The 24,119-nt window shown below is 45.5% G+C and overlaps 1 protein-coding gene across 1 annotated transcript in view; it reads right to left on the bottom strand.

Annotated features, from left to right (window-relative positions):
• Positions 1-24,119, bottom strand: part of LOC137543859 (mannan-binding lectin serine protease 2-like) — a 93,246-nt gene that overhangs the window by 17,071 nt on the left and 52,056 nt on the right. The gene's annotated exons all lie outside the window — the stretch shown is intronic.

Genomic DNA, 24,119 nt, shown 5'->3' on the forward strand with positions numbered 1-24,119 from the left:
AAGTGGATGGAGCCTAAAACAGCCAATCAAAATTCACCTATTGATTTTCAAGGGGAATATTGAAACTGCTGCCATTCTTATGCTGTTAATGTCAGAGGCTTCAAACCTTCTACAGTCAGTCATTAAGTGACTGGGGTTCAAATTCACTAAAGGGGCGGACACACAAACAGCCAATTAGATTTCTTTGCTGGATACAATACTTCCATTTAGACCATTTTGATGCCAGGAACCCGAAAGCTCAAAACTTGGTCATTGTGTGTCAAGGTTACAAAAAGTGGGTGGAGTCAAAAACAGATTTCCCTTGAAAATGTAAACTGCAACCCTTCTTCTCTGTTAATGGCAGGGTTCTCAAACTTTGCACAGCTAGGTACTGGGTGACTGGGATTAATATTCAGAAAAGTGGGTGGAGCCTAAAAAAGCCAATCAATATTCACCTGTTGTTTTTCATAGGGTATTTTATAATTGCTACAATTCTTGCACTATTAACGGCACAAGCCTCAAACCTGGTATAGTTGGTCACTGGATGACAGGAGTTCAAATCCAGAAAAGGGAGTGGAGCCACAGCCAATCAGATTTGTTTAATTTCACTGGGAAAATACAAATTATTGATGCCAAAGACCCCAAAGCTCACAAACTTGGTCGTTGAATGACTGTGTGTCCAGGTTACAAAAAAGTGGGCAGAGCCAAAAACTAATTTCACAGGGAAAATATAAACTGCAGCCATTCTTACACTGTTAATGGCAGGGTTCTCAAACTTTGCCCAGATAATCACTGGATGACTGAGGTTAATATTCAGAGATTAATATTAAATTACTGCCATTTTTACACTCTTAATAGCAGATGCCTCAAACCTGCTACAATTGGTCATTGGGTGACTGGGATTCAAATGCTGGAGAAGGGTAGAGCCACAAAAAGCCTATCTGATTTGTTTGATTTGTATGGGAATATACAAATTATTAATGTCAAAGACCCCAAAGCTCACAAACTTGGTCATTGAGTGTTTGTTTGTTAGGGGCGGAGCCAACACCAGCCAAATACATACCGGGGCAATGATTTAGAAAGAAAAAAATAATAATTGTTGTAAAAACTTTCATATCATGACAAAGTCAAAGCACTTTCTGAATTGCAGGCACAGAAAGTTGATGAAAAGCACTTGCAGTGTGAAACAGCCTCAACAGCCCTAGTGAATGGAAAATGTGCAATAAGATGAATCATTAGGAAGACTGGGAAGTGTGGAATGTTCATAAAATGTCAGTTTTGTTATTGCTGTTTGTGTTACGCCCTGTTCTGATATGTAAGCAGTCCTGAAGTTACTGATTTATGATCTGCTGCAAAAGCAGATTAACTAACAGTGAGAAGGGAATGTTCATAAATTGTCAGTTTTGTTCTTACTGTTTGTGTCACGTCCTGTTCTGATATGAAATGTAAGAGTGAACAGAGGCGCCAGCAGGATAAAAGGTTCTAAAAGGCTTAAAATCCCTCAGGAGGTGGTGGTGGACTCACCTTCCCGAAGCAGACAAGATACCGTCAGTTTCAACGCGTTTCATGGTATCTCCCCGCCTCTGTCAGAGGCGCTATTTGTGACCTTGAGACTATACTGTGTACTCCTATCTGTTTATTGCCTGAGGAAGTGGGAACATACCCGTGAAACGCGTTGCACTGTTTGTTTTGAAGTATATTAATAAACCTGTTGACATAAAACTGACGGTATCTTGTCTGCTTCGGGAAGGCGAGTCCACCACCACCTCCTGAGGGATTTTAAGCCTTTTAGAACCTTTTATCCTGCTGGCGCCTCTGTTCACTCTTACATTATCAATATCCACCCCTGGTGGAGGGGTGTTGCCCCTTATTTCCTTATCTACAGAGAGCGACATTTAATCCTGAGTGAGGACAGGTCTAATCTCCTCACCTGCCTATACAGTGGTTACCTAGGAGGTAACCCATGTTTGTGAGTATATACATTATATACTTTTCATTTCCAACCCCTTGTTTTGCTTCCTACACTATATTGGGCTCTCGGTATTTCTTTTGTCTTTATTGTTCTGATATTTAAGCACTCCTATTGTTACTGATTTATAAAGCTGCAAGAGCAGGTTAACTAACAGTGAGAATCTGTGAGTGACAGAATGAAGGGACTAATATTTTATATTGCTATCCACAAGTCCTGCAACTTAACTCTGTGTTAAATATATCTGTAATGTACATATGAGTTTCTAAGCATTACAGTAATAAACTATCATAAATTAAACTGTTTGCCGTTTGCACTTCATAGTTTTGCACAATATATGCCCCACATATATATATATATATATATATACATATACACATATATATATATATATATATATATATATATATATATATATATATATATATATATATATATATATATATATAGGTGAGCGTAATGACCTAATTACTATTGTAATTACTGTAATAACGAATATGGGCGTAAGTCCATAATCGTAATGAAGAAGGATTTCGCGAAATTTCGCGTAAGGGTAATTTTCGCGTAATTTTCGCATTACAGTGGGTATCGCGAAATTACGTTTGCCTTGCATGCAAACGTTTGTAAGCGTAGTTACGTAACGTAAATTCGCGATAGTTGAACTGCGCATGCTTAATTTTTAAATTATTTAATGCGAAAAAGCGTTCGTATGCGAAAATTTGTTGGCGTTCGTCTGACTACTGTTGATTCGCTTCTGATTGGCTAATGCAAACAAAAACAGGAAGTTGAGCATTCTCATAGGGGAAGAGGAGGCTGCCTGCACGTGCTACAGCACAAGCGAGGACAGGAGACTAAGTAGTGTGTCACTGACTCTGACTGAGACTGATACTGAGAGATGCCTCCCAGAATCCCTCCAGGAATGAAGGAAATGCTGATTAAGGTAATGAATCAAATACATTGTATATCATTTTTTAAACTGTTTTTGTGAATGTCTTTACCATCTAAAAGGCTCACAGGTTTTACAGAGGGTTTGTATTGTAGCATTGTTACCTTCAGGCTAGCTTCACATATAATATAACATAGCGTTTTCCGCAGGTGCGTTTGTGTTAGGGTAATGCGTTTTTACTGGTTTTTTTGGTGTGTTTGGGTGTTGGGTTTTTTTATATGCAGGTGCCTTTTTCATGCTTACTGCGTGTGTTTGTATGCATTTGCGGTTCGCGTATGTGTTTGCATATTTTTTTTAGTATATGAAAAATGGTTGGGAAAACAGCAGAAAGCGGAAAAAACATCAGAGATCTTTAACCCGGTTCAGCACCGCAGTACCGAAAATCTCATGCATTCGAGCAACGTTCACCTCCCATTCATTCGCCTATAACTTTATTGCTACTTATCACAATGAATTGATCTATATCTTGTTTTTTCCGGCCCCAATTAGGCTTTCTTTGGGGGGTACATTTTGCTAAGAGCCACTTTACTGTAAATGCATTTTAACTGGAAGAATAATAGAAAAACGGAAAAAAATCATTGTTTCTCATTTTTTGGCCATTATAGTTTGAAATTAATATACGCTACCGTAATTAAAACGCATGTATTTTATTTGCCCATCTGTCCCGGTTATTACACCATTTAAACGATGTCCTTATCACAATTTATGGTGCCGATATTTCATTTAGAAATAAAGGTGCATTTTTTCAATTAGCGTCCATCACTATTTATAAGCTTATAACTTTAAATAATATAATAACATATTCTCTTGACATGCATAATTAAAAAGTTCAGACCCTTGGGTAACTATTTATATTTTTTTTTGTTTTTTTTTTAAGAAAACGCATAAGCGTTGTTTACATGCATTTTTCCCTCCAAGCGTTTTTGCCATGTGACGCGGCCTCAGTGGTGTATCAATAGGGGTGCAGAGGTTGCGACTGTCCGATCGCATCGCGGCCCTTGGTCCATATGAGCCCCGAGCGGCCCTCCATCAAGCATAATATTAGTTCTCGTTTGGTCCTGTGCTGTTAATTATCACTTCTATAGATCCTTTATAGTAGTAATTATTAACAAACCATCCCCTACTTGCTCCTCTGACACTGCGGTTATATTTGTTATGTATATAGTGCTTGGGGGGGCCCCCGTATAAAATTTGCCCCGGAGCCCATAGCTCCTTAGGCTTAGCTAAGCCACTGGTTACCTTGATTGATATACAGTTTTGTTAACCACCCTGGCGTTTAATATTGCGGAAATTTTTTATTTTTTAACAAAAAAATTTTCTACTAACAGAATACTTCAGGGGGGTGGGGGGAAAATGAGTTGAACTTACGCGGGGCTTGTAATGGTCCACCGCAAACATCCTGTGCCCGCGCAGCAACTCACCGCCGCTCCGGCCCCCGCTTCCGGTTCACTTCTGGAATTTCCGACTGAAAACCACTGACCATACTGGTCCTGTGCAGTACGCTCCTAGTGACATCAGCTGTAGCGAGGACATTGGCAGCGCAGAGACAGTGCTTTTCAGTCTGAAATTCCACAAGTGAACCAGAGGCGGGGCCGGAGCATCAGTGAGTGGCTGCACTGGCACAGGATGTCTGCAGGGGACCATTAGAAGCCCCGGGTAAGTTCAACTCATATTCCCCCGACCCCATACAGTATGCCTTCAAGCGTTTCTTTATCTTGCAAGCATTTTTGTAGACCACTTGCAAGTTGCAGCCCTGAAAACTGTCCATCACCAGCATGCGTACAGTATAAAAAAATGTAAGCAATTTCCATACATTTTGTTGTTATTGTGGACTATGAGCTCTGCATGAAAATGAAATTTGGACTAACTTGGGGTTTCCTCCTGCCCCCCCCCCCCCCAGCCAGCGAGGTTCCCCAGAATCCTCCTGGTCCCCCTTCAGTGTTCCTGTCCCCGGTAACTTTGACCATGCAAGTGCAGTTCTCTATCTTGCGCATGCGCAGTTCTGTGAGACTGAACCATGCATGTGTGGGACTCTTACGTTGCACAGTATGAAGAAACACAGCATGTGTGATGGGAGTGCACGCGGGCGACTTCAGCTAAAGTTGCCGGGAACAGGACCACAGAGTGTACCAGGATGGTGCATGAGGACCTCGCGGGCTAGAGGGGGCTGGAGGAAACTGCTCATGGTCCCTTTAACTGCGATCAGGGCGTTCAGCCATCAGAGGACAGTGGTGGTGGAGGAGGGGCTGCCTGACTGCAGAAGTTAAAGGAGTGGCGGACAGGAAGGGAGGGGGGACAGGATGCTTACTAGGGGCCTGCCTGAGCCCACTAACGCAGTTTTGCTCAGTTGTACGCAGTTGTGTCCGCTTTTCAGCATCTGTAACATTGATGTTTCTAAAAAGCGGACACAACTGCGCACAACTGTTAGTGGGCTCAGTCCCAGTCTGGGTACACCTCTCTGGCTAACCTATATGGGGGGCAACTGTACGTGGGTACTATATCAATGTCAACTCTGTACCTGGTTAACCAATCCTGGGGGCACCTACCTGGTTAACTTATACTTGGAGCAACTATACCTGGCTTCTATAGTTGGACCACCTTTACCTGTCTTCCTTTACTGCGGGCAGCTATACCTAGCTACCTGTACTGGCGGCAACTTTAGCTGGCCACCTATACTGGGGCATCTATACCTGGCTAGCTGCCTACTTATACTGAGGGTGTTTTCTTTTTTGTTGTCATGCATGGCATTTATAACATTATTTGAAAATTGTTGGCTGTTATGTGATTATTCCAAATTGAGGGGTGGGGGGCTATTCTCACAAGTTTGCCTCAGGCAGTAAAAAGTGTACAACCGGCCCTGTCTGCCATGCAACTGGCAATTACATTTTCTCAGACAGAGTGTGAAAATCTACTATACAGTTAAATATATAGTATAATAGCACACATTGTACAAACAGTGTACTTTGCGTTATGTAAGTGCCAAGAGAAATTACTATGCAGTACCAGAACGGTATCATCCACAGGGCAAACCTAGGCAGTTGCATAACTTGCATAAGACCTGGAGACAGCCTAGGGGCCCAGTGGCTGATAGCACCCACTTAATCCTGCTAAAAGAAATCCCGGTGCTCATCAACGCTGATATCTTGTCTAGGGCATTATTCCATCTTAATCCTTTTTGGCACATTACTGAGTGTAAACAGCCCCCTAGATTTATAAGGGCGCTTGGGCCATGCAGAATTATGGATGTAATTTACAGTTATGTACTGTATGTGTAGCAGAGCAATGACAGAGTGGCTGTTTTCAAAATACCTTTTGTTGTTATCAGAAATTGAGGCAAAATTGTAGCAAAATGCACAGCAAGCCAACATGATTTTGCATGCAGGAGTAGTTGTTGGCCATGGAGGCAGCGCTCGAGATCAACAAAAGGTGTTACTGGATGGTTTTAGGGATGAATGCAGCTCTCAAAGGTGTGTTGCAATGAGATTACCGCTGTTATACCAAATGATGTAAGACTAGAGCTAGTAGGGTGATAGCAGTAGCAATTCGTGGCCACTCAACTTTCAGCAGGGAGAACACTTTTGCTATTATAACTGGCATGTTGAATTTGATGTAATGCATCATCTGTGCCACTAGACACATTTTGGTTCATTTAGGCATGAGAAAGGCAGTAGCAATTGGAGATGGATTTGGCTTGCCCTGTGATACAGTGGACCCCATACTGGCATCTACTGATGAGAGCAGTGTATGTTTATGCCACCCAGTGTAGGGGTGCAGATGGTTTTTATAGTCACTCATATCTTGTGCATAATCTCTCCCAATAGCCATCAACTCTATTTATAGAAAGCTACCAATAATCGGTTTCTGTTATAGCCATTGGTGGTTCTTAAAATCTGTCCCTATCCAAAGGTAGGCCCCAACATCGTGTCCCCTTGTATCTTCTGATACTCATTGTTAATCTCAAATTACTAGCAGCAGTCATAGTTGGCTACCACAATTTTTAAACCCGGTAATTATTAATAATATCATATTCTACATGTGTATTTCATCTAGGTGTATGTAAGAAAAACACTAATTAACTATTGTGTAATACATATATTTGGTATTAATACTTTTTTTTAATTTATTTTACAGACCTTCAGCCGAGGTCGCTACGACCAGGTGTGCAGGAGGGACCAGCATGTCCTTATTGACCGGGTCCAGCGGGTACTCAGGACAAAGTACAACCGTGTCCTGAGTACCAAAAAGGTCCAGATACTATGGTCGGACCTAAAGCGGAGGAACAGGGATCTGGTGGCCAGGGTGACCGCTGAAACCCGATGTAAGTCATCATAGTATTACTATATGTAGGTCTATTTTGGGTGTTATGCACTGTATCTATTGATCCTATACAAAATGCCATTGGGACTGAGATACGCGTGGTGCGACTAGGCGCAGGTCATTGGAGGATCGGAGGGGGCGGGCCGGTATGTGCCTGTGGACCAGATCAGAGATGTAAGTCGGGCAGGTCTTGTGCACTGATTTACAGGCCAAGCACAGGATTTTGAAATTGATCCTAAAGCTGATGTGGAGCCAGTGTACACTGTAGGGCTTTACAGAGCGGAGTTGTATAGGCAATGAGACTATGTTTGTTTAGGATGGAGTTCCTCTTAAACTCTGAACCTTCGCCCCCTCCCCCCCCCCCAAAACAAAGTCACTTAACTGGTGCTTCTACCAATCTCTTGAAGACGTCCTGTACTTACTGATCATTTGGTCCACTGCTATGGCTGAGTTTTGTTTTTCGAGCCACCGTGCATCCTTGCTCCCGTCTCTGTCCTGCACAGGCACAGGATGTTTTAAGGGGGCTGGTAAAAGCCCCAGGCATGTGACTCTTTTTTTTTGGGGGGGGGGGGTTCACATTTGAAGAGACTCAGAAGGGAGGAAAAAATCTCACTTTTTCTCTTATATATAGCAGGGGCATGTGTGCCCCTGCTAAACCGCCGCTGAACGGGGGTCCCTTATCACCCAAATCCCCCCCCCTGCAAAACCCACTACTTTCTTGGTCGTGGATTTTGCTGCTGCTGGAGGCAGGGCTAATGGCCGCAGCCCTGCCTTTCAGCGCGTCTACAAGGCGGCGGATCTCCGCCTCTCCCCGCCCCTCTCAGTGAAGGCACAGTGAGAGGGGTGGGCAGAGGCGGTGGTCAGCGCTGATAGATGCACTGAGAGGCAGGGCTATAGCCGTTAGCCCTGCCTCACCAGTAAGTGATCCCCGGGCAGAACGGAGGGGATTTGGGAGGTAAGCGACCCCTGTTCAGCGGCGGGATAGCGGCGGTTTAGCAGGGGCATGTTACACATGCCCCTGCTATATATAAGACAAAAAGTGTGAATTTTTTCTTGCTTCAGACTCTGTTTAATGTTCACTTTAAATGAAGTAGAGTCTTTTCTAATCATTTTTGAAAATACTAATAAAAATATTTGTATTTAGACTAAAAAGTTAATCTTTTTTATCCATTTTATGACATACTGTATATGTTTCACAATATATTATGTATTATTTTCAATTACAGCTGGAAATGCTCGACCCCCCTGCACAGCCCCAGCGCCAGCAGCGCCGAAGAGTGGCCAGGCCCAGCTCCTCTCGGTCTTCATCTCCAGGGCCTTCTCACCATAGCCAGAGACGCACATCAGGCCGATATGGTAAAAATCTTAAACTTTATAATTAATATCCCATATTAGGTTAACTGAAGTCAGGTCCTGTTTCCATTACGTGCGATGCAGCTACATAGCCGCATACCACCGCGGCTGTCCGCAAACCAATGCACGGTAATGGAACAGTTTCCATTGCATGTGGGTTTATGCCGAGTGGCGCAGTGATCCAAGAATGTGCAGCATGCTACAGATTCTCGCACAACTGCATCCACCTGTACACGTGTCCACTCTCCTCTATCAGGAGATGCAGAAGTGATGCCAAGGCAAGCAGAAGTGAGTTCATAAGACGAGGTAGTTGCATCAGCATCACTACGATAGTGGCAATGGGCACTAAATGTTATTGTGTAAGCTGGGCATTATAGGTTATTTTTTCTTCCCCAAAGAAACTAAAAACCAAACACATAATATCAATCACATGATTAACTACATTTATTAGTGTAATGGTGGCATTGTTTCATATAAATAGTATAATCATTGTATACCAACTGGTTAACCTATTTTCCCCATTTTTTCTACAGTTTCTCTAGCCACTCACCTGAAGGTGACAGCAGAGCTGAGGAGGCTCAAGAGAAAGGTGCGGGCGATCCCCATCCTCCAGCGGCAAGTCCTTGAGCTGCGTGAACGCTCCGCCCATCATGAGGAGCTTATTGCAAGGCTGATGGGCGTCGGGGGGAGACCGGACGCCTAATTTATATTTAATTTTTTTTTTATTGTAAATAGTTTTGTTTGTTTGTTTTTTAGAAGAATTGAACTTCATCCCAATCAGTAGTTGATAACCCCTTTTACATGAAAAAAAAAAAAGACCATCAGGGGGTGCTGTATGGCTGATATTGTGGTGATACCCCTCCCACAAGAAACCCCTCCCACAAAAAAATATTTTTTTTTTGTGTAAAGGTTACTATACTCTTGTGTATCTTTTAGAGCACAATAGGACGATCTCACTTCTCACTATACATTTAACTAAAGGATTATTAGGAGCACCATAGTAATACAGTGTTTGACCCCCTTTCGCCTTCAAAACTGATTTCATTCTACGTGGCATTGATTCAACAAGGTGCTGAAAGCATTCTTTAGAAATGTCGGCCCATATTGATAGGAAAGCATCTTGCAGTGGATGGAGATTTGTGGGATGCACATCCAGGGCACGAAGCTCCCGTTCCATCACATCCCAAAGATGCTCTATTGGGTTGACATCTGGTGACTGTGGGGGCCATTTTAGTACAAGAAACTCATTGTCATGTTCAAAAAACCAATTTCAAATGACTGAGGCCTTGTTCACAGTGATCAGTTGCATTGCAGAATAATTCTGCCTGTCAACTCACTGCGCATACAGTTCTATGGGCCTGTGCACAGTAATGGATCGCGTAATTCTAACTTGCTGCATGCTGGCTTTGTATTTCAGTCTATGACTAGTCTCCATTGCAGTTCACAGTCATTATAAGGCATGAGTAAAGCAACTGACTACTGTGAACCTAGGCTCAAGCTTTGTGACATGTTGCATTATCCTGCTCGAAGTAGCCATCAGAGGATGGCTACATGGTGGTCATGAAGGGATGAACATGGTCAGAAACAATGCTCATGTAGCCTGTGGCATTGAAACTATGCTCATTTGGCACTAATGTGCCTAAACTGTGCCAAGAGAACATCCCCAACACCATTACACCACCACCAACAGTGTGCATAGTGGTAACAAGGCATGATGGATCCATGTTCTCATTGTGTTTACGCCACATTCTGACTCTGTGGAGGCTCATCACACCTGGTAACACTTTTCAAGTCTTCAACTGTCCAATTTTGGTGAGCACGTGCAAATATCATCCTCTTTTTGTTATTTGAAGTGGAGATGAGGCAGTGCTACATATATCGCATAAACTAACAGTGGTGGTGGGGGGGGGGGAGCATCGACTCGGTCTGAGTGACCATCACCACCATAATGCAGGAGAAGCAGGCAGTGTACAAATAAAAAACATTCCAGAGGCAGATAGGAACATCGCCTTGGACACAGCGACCATGCTTAAAGGACAACTGTAGTGAGGTATATGGAGGCTGATAAATGTATTTCTTTAAAACAAAAACCTGTTGCCTGGCAGCCCTGCTGGTCTATTTGGCTGCAGTAGTATCAGAATCAAAACTGAATCAAGCATGCAGCTAATCTTGTAAAAAAATCTGACACGAATATCAGAAACCCCTGATCTGCTGCATGCTTTTTCAGGGGCTATGTCTAAAAGTATTAGAGGCAGAGGATCAACAGGGCTGCCAGGCAACTGGTATTGCTTAAAAGGGAATAAATATGGCAGCCTCCATATACCTCTCACTACCGTTGTCCTTTAACCCTCTGGGGATAACACAAGATATTTTTATGATAATTTCAAGGTTTCAAATATATATTACTGTGTAATGTGCAAAGGCTGATAGGTTGAAGGACAAGGAAAACCACAGAATCCAGGGATAAATTGTCAGGAAAGGTCACAAACATGGCCAGGGGCATACACAGTACATCAGGTAATTTAGGTACAAAATCGTAAGACTGGGCCAAACCAATAAGAATTCAGGGTCATACACAGGTGAGGTATTGCAGTACACAAGGGGTCAATCACAGGATAGGTAAAGGAAATTCTGAGATCAATACATGCAGCCTCAAAGGTAGTAAAAGTACAGGCAAGGTTCAGCAACAAGAAAAGATAATGAGACCACACCCAGCAGCACAGCACCAGCTACATACTATAACAGGCACTGAATCACTGAATGACCATGTTTAAATACAATATTACAAAAACCATGGCTGGCCACACATCATCTCAACCAATAAGCAGCAGTTTTTTGGATAACATTCTTTAAAACACAGCACACTGATGGTGGTGAAATCGATGTGAAGAAATATCGGAGTACAAAATGTACAGCGTGGGCGGCTCTAGGGTCGTGGAGGTTGACCTGGGCAGAGAAATATTTGTTGTCCCCTTCAGCCGTCTACGGCGATATGGTATGGTATACATGATACATGACTACATACGTTACAGACATTGTATAGACACATTTTTCTCCTGACATAATTGGAAAATTTTGCTGTATTTTGAGACTGCATTTTGCCAGCTTTCGCCGTTTCCACCAGGCACCACGTGGAGGTAGCAGCTATGCCCAGTTTTTTTTTTTATTTTTTTTTTATTTATTTATATATATTTTTTTTATAAGTTTTTTTTTTTTAATAACTTTATTTTTTTGATTCTATGTGCTTAATAAACAACTTCAAACTGGATATATGGGGGGAAAAAAACAGTCAGAAACAACAGTGGGATGCAGCGGCTCAGCCTACACCATCACCCTCATTCTAATGACATTTCTGGACTCATTTAACAAACTAATTATCTTAGCAAAAAAGGGGAGCAGCGGCTCAGCCTAGACATAGACCATCACCCTCATTCCCAGGACACTTATAGTGTAAGTTAACAGACTATTAATCTGTGACACAAAGAGGGGAGCAGCGACTCAGCCTAGACATAGACCATCACCCTCATACCCAGGACACTTATAGTGTAAGTTAACAGACTATTAATCTGTGACACAAAGAGGGGAGCAGCGGCTCAGCCTAGACATAGACCATCACCCTCATTCCCAGGACACTTATAGTGTAAGTTAACAGACTATTAATCTGTGACACAAAGAGGGGAGCAGCGGCTCAGCCTAGACATAGACCATCACCCTCATTCCCAGGACACTTATAGTGTAAGTTAACAGACTATTAATCTGTGACACAAAGAGGGGAGCAGCGGCTCAGCCTAGACATAGACCATCACCCTCATTCCCAGGACACTTATAGTGTAAGTTAACAGACTATTAATCTGTGACACAAAGAGGGGAGCGGCGGCTCAGCCTAGACATAGACCATCACCCTCATTCCCAGGACATTTCTGTCAAAAGTGTGAAAAAAAAAATAATCTTAGCAATGAGAGGGGAGTAGCAACAAAACACTACTATGAAAGACAGCAGCAGGTTTTTGTATAAAATTGTATTCAGCAGAGCACTCTGATGGTGGTAACACTGAGATGAATGACAGCAACAGGCTATAGTTATGGTTTATGTGGTGGTGGTGGTGGGGGGGCAGTGAATCCTGATGGTGGGAACACCGCTGTGACGAACCAACGCTGCTTTTTGGTATATGTATATGGTGATGACAACACCATTAGTAAGATCAACAGTTTTTTGGCAAAAAAAATTTTTTGCCCGAGCTTCCTAATGGTGGGAACACTGCTAAGAATAAAAACAGGACTAGCGATGGAGAGGGAATTTAATGTGCACCCATTCTGTCCCTTGATATGACAGGAGGACCCAAGTAGTCATTGGCAATCCAGGACTGGTTCATTTTTAGAAATGTTAGTCTGTTCACCGAATCCGTGGACAAACGGGATCGCTTATTCGTGACCACACCGCCTGCCGCACTGAATGTCCGCTCTGATATGACACTGGAAGGTGGGCATGAAAGGAGTTCAAGGGCATACTGAGCCAGCTCACGAGAGGTATCAAGTCTGGCGGCCCAATACTCCATGGGGTCCTCTGTGCGCATGCTGTCTGGTGCACTGAGTGACCCCATATAGTCAGCAACCATACGATGAAGCCGCTGCTCCTGACTTCCTGGTACTGCTGCTGCTGCAGCAGACTGATCTGAACCATAAAATTGCCTCATGGCACCAAACAGGTCTCCTGGTCTACTGGCTCTGCTTGGCACAGACACCTGCTGCGTGGGATGAGTGAGGATATCTGGGCTTTGAGGCATTGGAAAAGCCGCTAACAGATGCTGGACGAGGGCCTGCTGTAGCTCACCCATCCTCTCCTCCTGCCGGCTGGAAGGAATGAATTGAACAAGCTTACCCTTGCAGCGCGGGTCTAAGAGGGTGGCCAACCAATACTCTTCCCTCTCCTTAATATAGCATATCCGGGGGTCCCTTTGGAAGCATCTTATCATGTGAACAGCCATTGGGAAGACCAGAGCCTGCTCCTCCACATCCTCCTCCCCACGTGTACTTAAAACTGTAAAATCATCCTGATGTTCATCTTGCATTACAGTTTCACCCCAACCATGAACCAGAGATGACGCACTACTCTGCTCTCCCTCCTCATCATGCTCAGGCACCTCCAGGAAATCCTCCACAACATCTACATCCTCATCCTCCACCTGTGGCTGAGACTGGCTGCTTTGGAGTGAGTGTTGTTGCTCCATCGCAGCAAGGGCATCCTCTCCAGCTGTCAACAGGCTAGTGAGTGACTCATCCAGAATGAACACAAGAGGGAGCACATCACTAATACTGACTTGCTCACTGCTCACTATCAGAGTAGCCTGATGGAATGGAGCCAAAACATAGCAGAACTGATGGATCATATGCCACTCTTCCCTAGTGATGTATCTGAGTGTTGCACTTGCACCTGATCTCTGGGTGCTTTGCTCCAGGATATACTCAGTTACTACTTTTTTCTGCTCCCATAACCTCTCCAGCATGTGGAGGGTGGAGTTCCACCTTGTTGGACTATCTACCATGAGCCTGTGGGGGGGGGGGGGGGCAGGCCATGGCACCGCTGCAATTGAGTGAACAATGTGTTGGCAACTGAGGAATTTTTGAAATGAAGAGCGATACTCCTTGCAGTCTTTACCAAATCACTCAGGCCTGGGTAGGATCGCAAAAATCGCTGAACCACTAGGTTAAGTACATGTGCAAAACAAGGCACATGAGTGATATTGCCATTTCTAAGGGCAGCCTGCAGGTTTGCAGCATTGTCACAAACGACGTGACCAATCTGCAGTCTTCGTGGGGTTAGCCACGTCTGCACCTGTTGCTGTAGCATGGAAAGGATGTTGACTGCAGTAAGTCTGTGTTCCCCAACACTCACAAGCTGGAGCACCGCCTGACAGCGTCGGTGAGCCACATTGGTGTAACAGCGTGCTCGCTTAGCGGGGGTGGGGGTTACAGTACCAGTAGAGACATTGGCACAGGGAAATGCACAACTGTTCCCCTTGACACCACGAGGTGGTGAAACCAGATCACTGACAGGCCCAGGACCGGAACCCTCCTCCTGATTATGGAGGGTGACCCAATGCGCAGTGAATGAGAGGTAATGTCCCTGCCCGTGGCTGCTGCTCCATCCATCCATGGTGAAATGTACCCTGTCACCTATTGAATGATCAAGTGACAGGGTAACATTCTCCAGCATGTGTTGATACAGAGCAGGGACCCCGGTCTTAGAAAAATAATGGCGACTTGGGATCCGCCATTCTGGTATTCCATACTCAAGTAATTGGCGAATAGCGGACCCCTCCTCCACAATAGAGTAGGGCAGCAGCTGCTGGGCCATAGCCTGTGCCAATAGGCCATTTAGCCTACGGATTCTACGATTGGAGGGAAGTGGTGGCCTTGTTGGTCGCATTACCTCGCTGATCAAGGGCTGGGTGCTGCGAGATGATGAGGATCGTGCAATGGAGGAGGATGTGGTCTGCCCTCTGTTACCTGACTGTGTTGCAGAGGGAAACCTAGCTGGAAGAGGCGGGACAATGTCAGACGCTGGAGAAGAAAGGGAAGGCGAATGGGACTGTACAGTATTACTCTCTTTGCTTTGTCTGCCCTCTAGAGCATCTCGGATAAGTTTATACTGCCTCTTGTGGTAGTTTTTTAGGTGGGAGTGTTGTGCACCTGTTCCCACGTTTCACAATTTTTTCCCTCTGCGCATCCTGACACCGCACCCTGGAATAGTACAAATGACAATCAGAGGATCAACGGTTGAGACAGTAAAATATTTCCAAATGAGTGCTTTCTTCTGTGAAGGTTTTTCTAATGAGGTTACAGTCCCAGGCCCTCCAGTATGGGAGAGGGTGCCTTCAGATGAAGGCTCTGTCTGCGGCTGCTGCCTACTGTTTGCTACACCTACACTACCACAGGAGACTGTGTGGGCACTAGGCTGAGACACCATAATACGCTGATGCACCCTCTGCCGATTGGATTCATCAGAACTGGCATCACAGTCAGGAGAATAATTTGGATCCAAGACCTCATCATCAATGTCTCCCTCTTCAAAACCCACCCCTCATCATGAACACCAAAGGCAGGAACTTGTTGTGGGGAGACTTCCCACGGGTTGAAATTTTGCTCCCTTGACAGCTGCAATGGATTATTGGGTTTGCACGCTATGCTCTCATTATCACCTGCCACGACTGCATGCGTGATGTCAAGGTTAGCATTCTCCTCAACATCAACCTCCAGTAAACTCTGGCCATCAGGCAGATTTATGTGTGCCTGCTGAAGAGCTTCATCCACAAGGTTGAGAAAATCGTCATCAAATAACATTGGAGACTCCTCAGGTTCAGGAGTTTTGGGGCCAGCTTTTTGAGCAGGCATGGGTGTGCTACTCATGGTACTGCAGCTGCTAGGTGAATCAACATCAGGGGACTGGCTACTAGTGTCCCTTGTCACCCAGGCCACAATTTCATCAGCCTGTCTTTCACCAATGCGCTGTGGTGCCTTTGAAGATAAAAAGGACCGCATTAGGTTGAAGCCTCTTTTTGGTGGTTCATCACAACTGCCTGATGCTGAGTGGCCAGCACCTGCTGCAGCTGAGCCGACTCTACCTGCTGATGATGTAACCCTGCCTGCTGTGGACTGTCCCCTGGCTCGTGCAGATTGTACCTTGCCTGTATCAGACCCTCCCCTGCCTGTCACTGATTGTCCCACATTTGATGTGGAGTGTCCCCTGCCTGAGGCTGGCTGATCCCTGCCTGACAAATCACCGAACAGAAATCTTCTAGCAGTACTTCCCCTGCTTATGCCACGATCACCACGTCTTCCAGACATGTTACTAAAGTTTTGGGGAGTAGTAACACAGATAGAACTTTATTGTAGGGGATGGGCAACAGTTAGTGTTGGGCGAACATCTAGATGTTCGGGTTCGGGCCGAACAGGCCGAACATGTCCGCGATGTTCGGGTGTTCGACCCGAACTCCGAACATAATGGAAGTCAATGGGGACCCGAACTTTTGTGCTTTGTAAAGCCTCCTTACATGCTACATACCCCAAATTTACAGGGTATGTGCACCTTGGGAGTGGGTACAAGAGGAAAAAAAAATTTAGCAAAAAGAGCTTATAGTTTTTGAGAAAATCGATTTTAAAGTTTCAAAGGGAAAACTGTCTTTTAAATGCGGGAAATGTCTGTTTTCTTTGCACAGGTAACATGCTTTTTGTCGGCATGCAGTCATAAATGTAATACATATAAGAGGTTCCAGGAAAAGGGACCGGTAATGCTAACCCAGCAGCAGCACACGTGATGGAACAGGAGGAGGGTGGCGCAGGAGGAGAAGGCCACGCTTTGAGACACAACAACCCAGGCCTTGCATGAGGACAAGAAGCGTGCGGATAGCATGCTTTGTACCACCATGCAGTCATAAATGTAATAAAGATAAGTGGTTCAATAAACAGGGACCACGCGGCAACGCTAACCCAGCAGCAGCACACGTGATGGAACAGGAGGAGGCGCAGGAGGAGAAGGCCACGCTTTGTGAGACACAACAACCCAGGCCTTGCATGAGGACAAAAAGCGTGCGGATAGCATGCTTTGTACCGCCATGTAGTCATAAATGTAATAAAGATAAGAGGTTCCATAAACAGGGACCGGCAACGGTAACCCAGCAGCAGCAGCAGCAGCAGCAGCACACGTGATGGAACAGGAGGAGGCGCAGGAGGAGAAGGCCACGCTTTGTGAGACACAACAACCCAGGCCTTGCATGAGGACAAAAAGCGTGCGGATAGCATGCTTTGTACCGCCATGTAGTCATAAATGTAATAAAGATAAGAGGTTCAATAAACAGGGACCACGCGGCAACGCTAACCCAGCAGCAGCAGCAGCAGCAGCACACGTGATGGAACAGGAGGAGGCGCAGGAGGAGAAGGCCACGCTTTGTGAGACACAACAACCCAGGCCTTGCATGAGGACAAAAAGCGTGCGGATAGCATGCTTTGTACCGCCATGTAGTCATAAATGTAATAAAGATAAGAGGTTCCATAAACAGGGACCACGCGGCAACGGTAACCCAGCAGCAGCAGCAGCAGCAGCAGCACACGTGATGGAACAGGAGGAGGCGCAGGAGGAGAAGGCCACGCTTTGTGAGACACAACAACCCAGGCCTTGCATGAGGACAAAAAGCGTGCGGATATAGCAGCAATGCTTTTTGCCGCCATGCAGTCATAAATGTAATACAGATGAGAGGTTCAATAAACAGGGACCGGAAACGCTAAACCATCCCAGATGTTCATCGGTCATGTTACTTGGTTGGGGTCCAGGAGTGTTGCGTAGTCGTTTCCAATCCAGGATTGATTCATTTTAATTTGAGTCAGACGGTCTGCATTTTCTGTGGAGAGGCGGATACGCCGATCTGTGATGATGCCTCCGGCAGCACTGAAACAGCGTTCCGACATAACGCTGGCTGCCGGGCAAGCCAGCACCTCTATTGCGTACATTGCCAGTTCGTGCCAGGTGTCTAGCTTCATGCCCGGTTTCAGGTCCAGCGGTGCCAGCCACAAATCCGTCTGTTCCTTTATTCCCCTCCAAATTTCCTCCCCTGTGTGCTGCTTATCCCCAAGGCAGATCAGCTTCAGCAACGCTTGCTGACGCATGCCAACAGCTGTGCTGCACTGCTTCCACGATCCTACTGCTGCTGGTGCTGGGTTAGCATTTCCGGATGAGGTACAGCTTTGAGATGCGTTGGAGGAGAAGGAGTCAGAGAGGTAGGTGCTGCTGTTGTTATCCAGCTGTTTGCGGCGTGGGCAACACCCGCGCCGTAGCAGGTGAGGAATCGCTGCCAGGCTCCACAAGGTTCACCCAGTGCGCGGTAAGGGAGATGTATCGACCCTGGCCGAACGCACTCGTCCAGGTGTCAGTGGTGAGGTGAACCTTGCAGGCAACGGCATTCTTCAAGCTTCGGGTTATTTAGCTGACCACGTGCTCATGCAACTCAGGCACTGCAGAGCGCGCAAAGTGGTAGCGGCTGGGAACAACGTAACGTGGGATGGCCACTGACATCATGCCCTTGAAGCTGTTTGTCTCCACCACTCGATATGGCAGCATTTCGCAGGCCAGAAGCTTGGCTATGCTGGCTGGCTGTTACTGCCACGGCCCGGGGGTCATTTGCTGGCAATTTCCTCTTGTGCTCAAACATCTCAGAGACAGACAACTCAACCGTAGCGCTGCACACCGAAGGGCTGTTGGTTGTTGTGTTTGATGAACACTGGGAGACCTCAAGAGCACTAGTCCGGAAAGTGACAGTGTCAGCATCGTCTGATGTTTGTGAATGTTGTGAACCACGCAATGGCTGGGCTACTGCTGCTGCTGAGGCGGGTCTGGTGGTGAGTCTGGTGAACCCAAGGGAGGCAGTGTTGCTGGTGGTACCCTGTCCTGCCGCGTTTGCCCACAGAGTGGGATGTTTGGATAGAATGTGGCGGCTCATGCTGGTGGTGGAGAGGTTGTTAATACTTTTCCCCCTGCTCAGGCGGGTCTTGCACACCTTGCAAATCGCCATGGTAACATCCTCAGTGCAGTCTTCAAAGAAAGCCCAGACTTTAACTGGCTGAGGACTCGGACCTCGTGCGTGATGTGCTGGTGCTGCTTAACCCACTGCTGGACGCTTGAGAGGTCATCCAAGTAATTATCTGGTCCTGTTCTTTTGGATCTGTGAGGGTTGTTGTCCTGGACAACATGGGCAGTATTGAGTGGGTTTTCTTGGGTGCTCCCCTGTGGCCTGTACGTGAACCGTCAGGGGAAACCCCTCTTCCCTTGCCCCTCCCTCTTTCACCGGATTTCTTCCTCATTTCACTTATCCTTAAAGTACACGCTGACTGGCAGCAGTACAGTGGCAGTACAGAAATGCTATACAGTGGTGGGTGAGCGGTGTACCACTATTGTCAGCAGTGACACAGAGCACAATGCTATACAGTGGCGGGTGAGCGGTGTACTACTGTTCCCAGCAGACACAGAGTGGAAGTAAACACAATGCTATATAGTGTGGCTGAGCCGTGTACACAGAGTGGCATTAAACACAATGCTATATAGTCTGCTATATAGTCACCCCGAACAGGGTGATGTTCTGCAGAACCCGAACAGTGGCAAACACTGTTCGCCCAACACTACTGGGAGGGAACGCAGATTTTAGTACCTAAACACACGATACAACATGTTTTCCGGGGTCGGACTCTGAGGCACATACAGATGGTCCCGATCATCATCCTCATCATACAACTCTTCTCCTGAGTCTGACCCACCCACCACCTCTGCCACCCCAACATCCCCAGACACAGACCCCTCATCGTCCTCAACATTAACTTGGGATGCTGGCCTGAGCCAGACCTCCTCCTCCACATCAGGCCCCATCATCTCCTCAATGGCAGCCCTCATTAATCGCTCTGGCGACGGACTGATGGACACAACGTTCTCCTCCGGGGAGGGCTGCTGCTGACCACTGGCTGCTGGGGTGGATGTTATAGCTTGCGTGGGGCGTTGGCTGTTGCTGTTGTTGGGAGTGCTGCTCAAAGCGGAGGTCTCTGGGGAACTCATGTTGAGCTCATATAGTGGTTGACGGTGAGTGGAGTATTACTGATCCCAGCAATATACACACTGACTGGCAGAGTACGCAATGCTATATAGTGTGGCTGAGCGGTGTACACAGAGTGGCAGTAAACACAATGCTATATAGTCTGGCTGAGCGAGCGGTGTACTACTGTTCCCAGCAGAATCAGAGTGGCAGTAAACAATGGTATATAGTCTGGCTGAGCGGTGTACACAGAGTGTCAGTAAACAATGGTATATAGTCTGGCTGAGCGAGCGGTGTACTACTGTTCCCAGCAGAATCAGAGTGGCAGTAAACAATGGTATATAGTCTGGCTGAGCGGTGTACACAGAGTGTCAGTAAACAATGGTATATAGTCTGGCTGAGCGAGCGGTGTACTACTGTTCCCAGCAGAATCAGAGTGGCAGTAAACAATGGTATACAGTCTGGCTGAGCGGTGTACACAGAGTGTCAGTAAACAATGGTATATAGTCTGGCTGAGCGGTGTACACACAATGCTATATAGTCTGCTATATAGTGTCAGTAAACAATGGTATATAGTCTGGCTGAGCGAGCGGTGTACTACTGTTCCCAGCAGAATCAGAGTGGCAGTAAACAATGGTATATAGTCTGGCTGAGCGGTGTACACAGAGTTTCAGTAAACAATGGTATATAGTCTGGCTGAGCGGTGTACACAGAGTGTCAGTAAACAATGGTATATAGTCTGGCTGAGCGGTGTACACAGAGTGGCAGTAAACACAATGCTATATAGTCTGGCTGAGCGAGCGGTGTACTACTGTTCCCAGCAGAATCAGAGTGGCAGTAAACAATGGTATATAGTCTGGCTGAGCGGTGTACACACAATGCTATATAGTCTGCTATATAGTGTCAGTAAACAATGGTATATAGTCTGGCTGAGCGAGCGGTGTACTACTGTTCCCAGCAGAATCAGAGTGGCAGTAAACAATGGTATATAGTCTGGCTGAGCGGTGTACACAGAGTGTCAGTAAACAATGGTATATAGTCTGGCTGAGCGAGCGGTGTACTACTGTTCCCAGCAGAATCAGAGTGGCAGTAAACAATGGTATATAGTCTGGCTGAGCGGTGTACACAGAGTGTCAGTAAACAATGGTATATAGTCTGGCTGAGCGAGCGGTGTACTACTGTTCCCAGCAGAATCAGAGTGGCAGTAAACAATGGTATATAGTCTGGCTGAGCGGTGTACACAGAGTGTCAGTAAACAATGGTATATAGTCTGGCTGAGCGGTGTACACACAATGCTATATAGTCTGCTATATAGTGTCAGTAAACAATGGTATATAGTCTGGCTGAGCGAGCGGTGTACTACTGTTCCCAGCAGAATCAGAGTGGCAGTAAACAATGGTATATAGTCTGGCTGAGCGGTGTACACAGAGTTTCAGTAAACAATGGTATATAGTCTGGCTGAGCGGTGTACACAGAGTGTCAGTAAACAATGGTATATAGTCTGGCTGAGCGGTGTACACAGAGTGGCAGTAAACACAATGCTATATAGTCTGGCTGAGCGAGCGGTGTACTACTGTTCCCAGCAGAATCAGAGTGGCAGTAAACAATGGTATATAGTCTGGCTGAGCGGTGTACACAGAGTGTCAGTAAACAATGGTATATAGTCTGGCTGAGCGGTGTACACAGAGTGTCAGTAAACAATGGTATATAGTCTGGCTGAGCGGTGTACACAGAGTGGCAGTAAACACAATGCTATATACTCTGGCTGAGCGAGCGGTGTACTACTGTTCCCAGCAGACACAGAACAGTGAACAGAATGCTATATAGTGTGGCTGAGCGAGCGGTGTACCACTATTCCCAGCAGACACAGAACAGTGAACAGAATGCTATATAGTGTGGCTGAGCGGGCGGTGTACCACTATTCCCAGCAGACACAGAACAGTGAACAGAATGCTATATAGTGTGGATGAGCGAGCGGTGTACCACTATTCCCAGCAGACACAGAACAGTAAACAGAATGCTATATAGTGTGGCTGAGCGAGCGGTGTACCACTATTCCCAGCAGACACAGAACAGTGAACAGAATGCTATATAGTGTGGCTGAGCGAGCGGTGTACCACTATTCCCAGCAGACACAGAACAGTAAACAGAATGCTATATAGTGTGGCTGAGCGAGCGGTGTACCACTATTCCCAGCAGACACAGAACAGTGAACAGAATGCTATATAGTGTGGCTGAGCGAGCGGTGTACCACTATTCCCAGCAGACACAGAGTGGCAGTAAACAGAATGCTATATAGTGTGGCTGAGCGAGGTACACAGAGTGGCAGTAAACAGAATGCTATATAGTGTGGCTGAGCAAGCGGTGTACTACTATTCCCAGCAGACACAGAGTGGCAGTAAACAGAATGCTATATAGTGTGGCTGAGCGAGGTACACAGAGTGGCAGTAAACAGAATGCTATATAGTGTGGCTGAGCAAGCGGTGTACTACTGTTCCCAGCAGTGACACAATGACAGGGGGGACCCTGGCTAGCGTGGCTGGAGCGCGAACTACCCTGCCTGCCTACCCAAAGCTAAACCCACAGACAAATGGCGGAGATATGACGTGGTTCGGGTATTTATTTACCCGAACCACGTGACCGTTCGGCCAATCAGAGCGCGTTCGGGTCCGAACCACGTGACCCGTTCGGCCAATCACAGCGCTAGCCGAACGTTCGGGGAACGTTCGGCCATGCGCTCTTAGTTCGGCCATATGGCCGAACGGTTTGGCCGAGCACCGTCAGGTGTTCGGCCGAACTCGAACATCACCCGAACAGGGTGATGTTCTGCAGAACCCGAACAGTGGCGAACACTGTTCGCCCAACACTAGCAACAGTACAATAGAAATTGTTGGAAAAAAATAAAACTAGCAAAATTAAATTAAATAAAACAATTTAAAAAGTACAAAAAAACGAAATTTAGAAAAAAAAAAAAAAAAGGAAAATAAATCCAAATAACTTCCACTGGCTCAGTGGAAAAAACAAAACTTACATACAGGGGTTATGTCGTGTCTGCCTGTTACTGACACTTAAAACAAGTACTTAAACAAAAAAACAGACAGATATATATATCACTGGCTGTTGATGAACACAGACAGAGCCGACCACTAGGTCTCTATCTGTCTGAAATAGCTAATAAACACTGAAACAAATAAATCCAAGTCTGAATAATGCCCTAAAATAGTTAAATAAACAAATAAACTTCCTCACAGTCTATAGCAATGACTAAAATAAAACAAACTGCAAGAAAAGGCAAAGAAATGGTGTATATGAGTTCTGCAGTGTGCTCTCTCTCACTCCTCCTAAAGAAACAACAACCCACAAAGTGAAACTGACATGGCTGCCAGATTATATGCTAGGAGGGTGGGTCAAACTACAATTGGTTGTTTAGGTTGTATCTCAAAAGAAGCCTGTAAATTACTGTAATATGATTGGACAATCTCCAATACCCAGACACTTTCCTGTGTATAGTAATTACTATTATAAACGAAATTACTTTCATTTTCAAAATTACAACATATTTCTTTTTATAGCTAACAAGTAATTACAAAATTCGCGAAATTACTAAGAAATGCGAAATTTCGTTATGGTTAACGCGAAATTACGTTATGGTTTAATGCGAAATTACGTTATGGTTTAATGCAAAATTACGTCATGGTTTAACGCGAATTTACGTTATGAACGAAATGCGAAATTACGTGTTGAAAATTACGCTTACGGTATTTTCAATTACGATTGTAATGGCAATTACGCTACCAAAATTTCGCATCGTAATAGCAAATTTCGCATACGTAATTATAGTAACGCGAAATTTCGAAAATTTCAGCTCAACTCTATATATATATATATCTATATCTATATATATATATCTATATCTATATCTATCTATATATATATATATATATATATATATATATATATATATGTGTGTGTGTGTATGGGGCAGC

The sequence above is a fragment of the Hyperolius riggenbachi genome, unplaced genomic scaffold (genome assembly GCF_040937935.1).
Source record: "Hyperolius riggenbachi isolate aHypRig1 unplaced genomic scaffold, aHypRig1.pri scaffold_256, whole genome shotgun sequence".
Classification (NCBI taxonomy): domain Eukaryota; kingdom Metazoa; phylum Chordata; class Amphibia; order Anura; family Hyperoliidae; genus Hyperolius; species Hyperolius riggenbachi.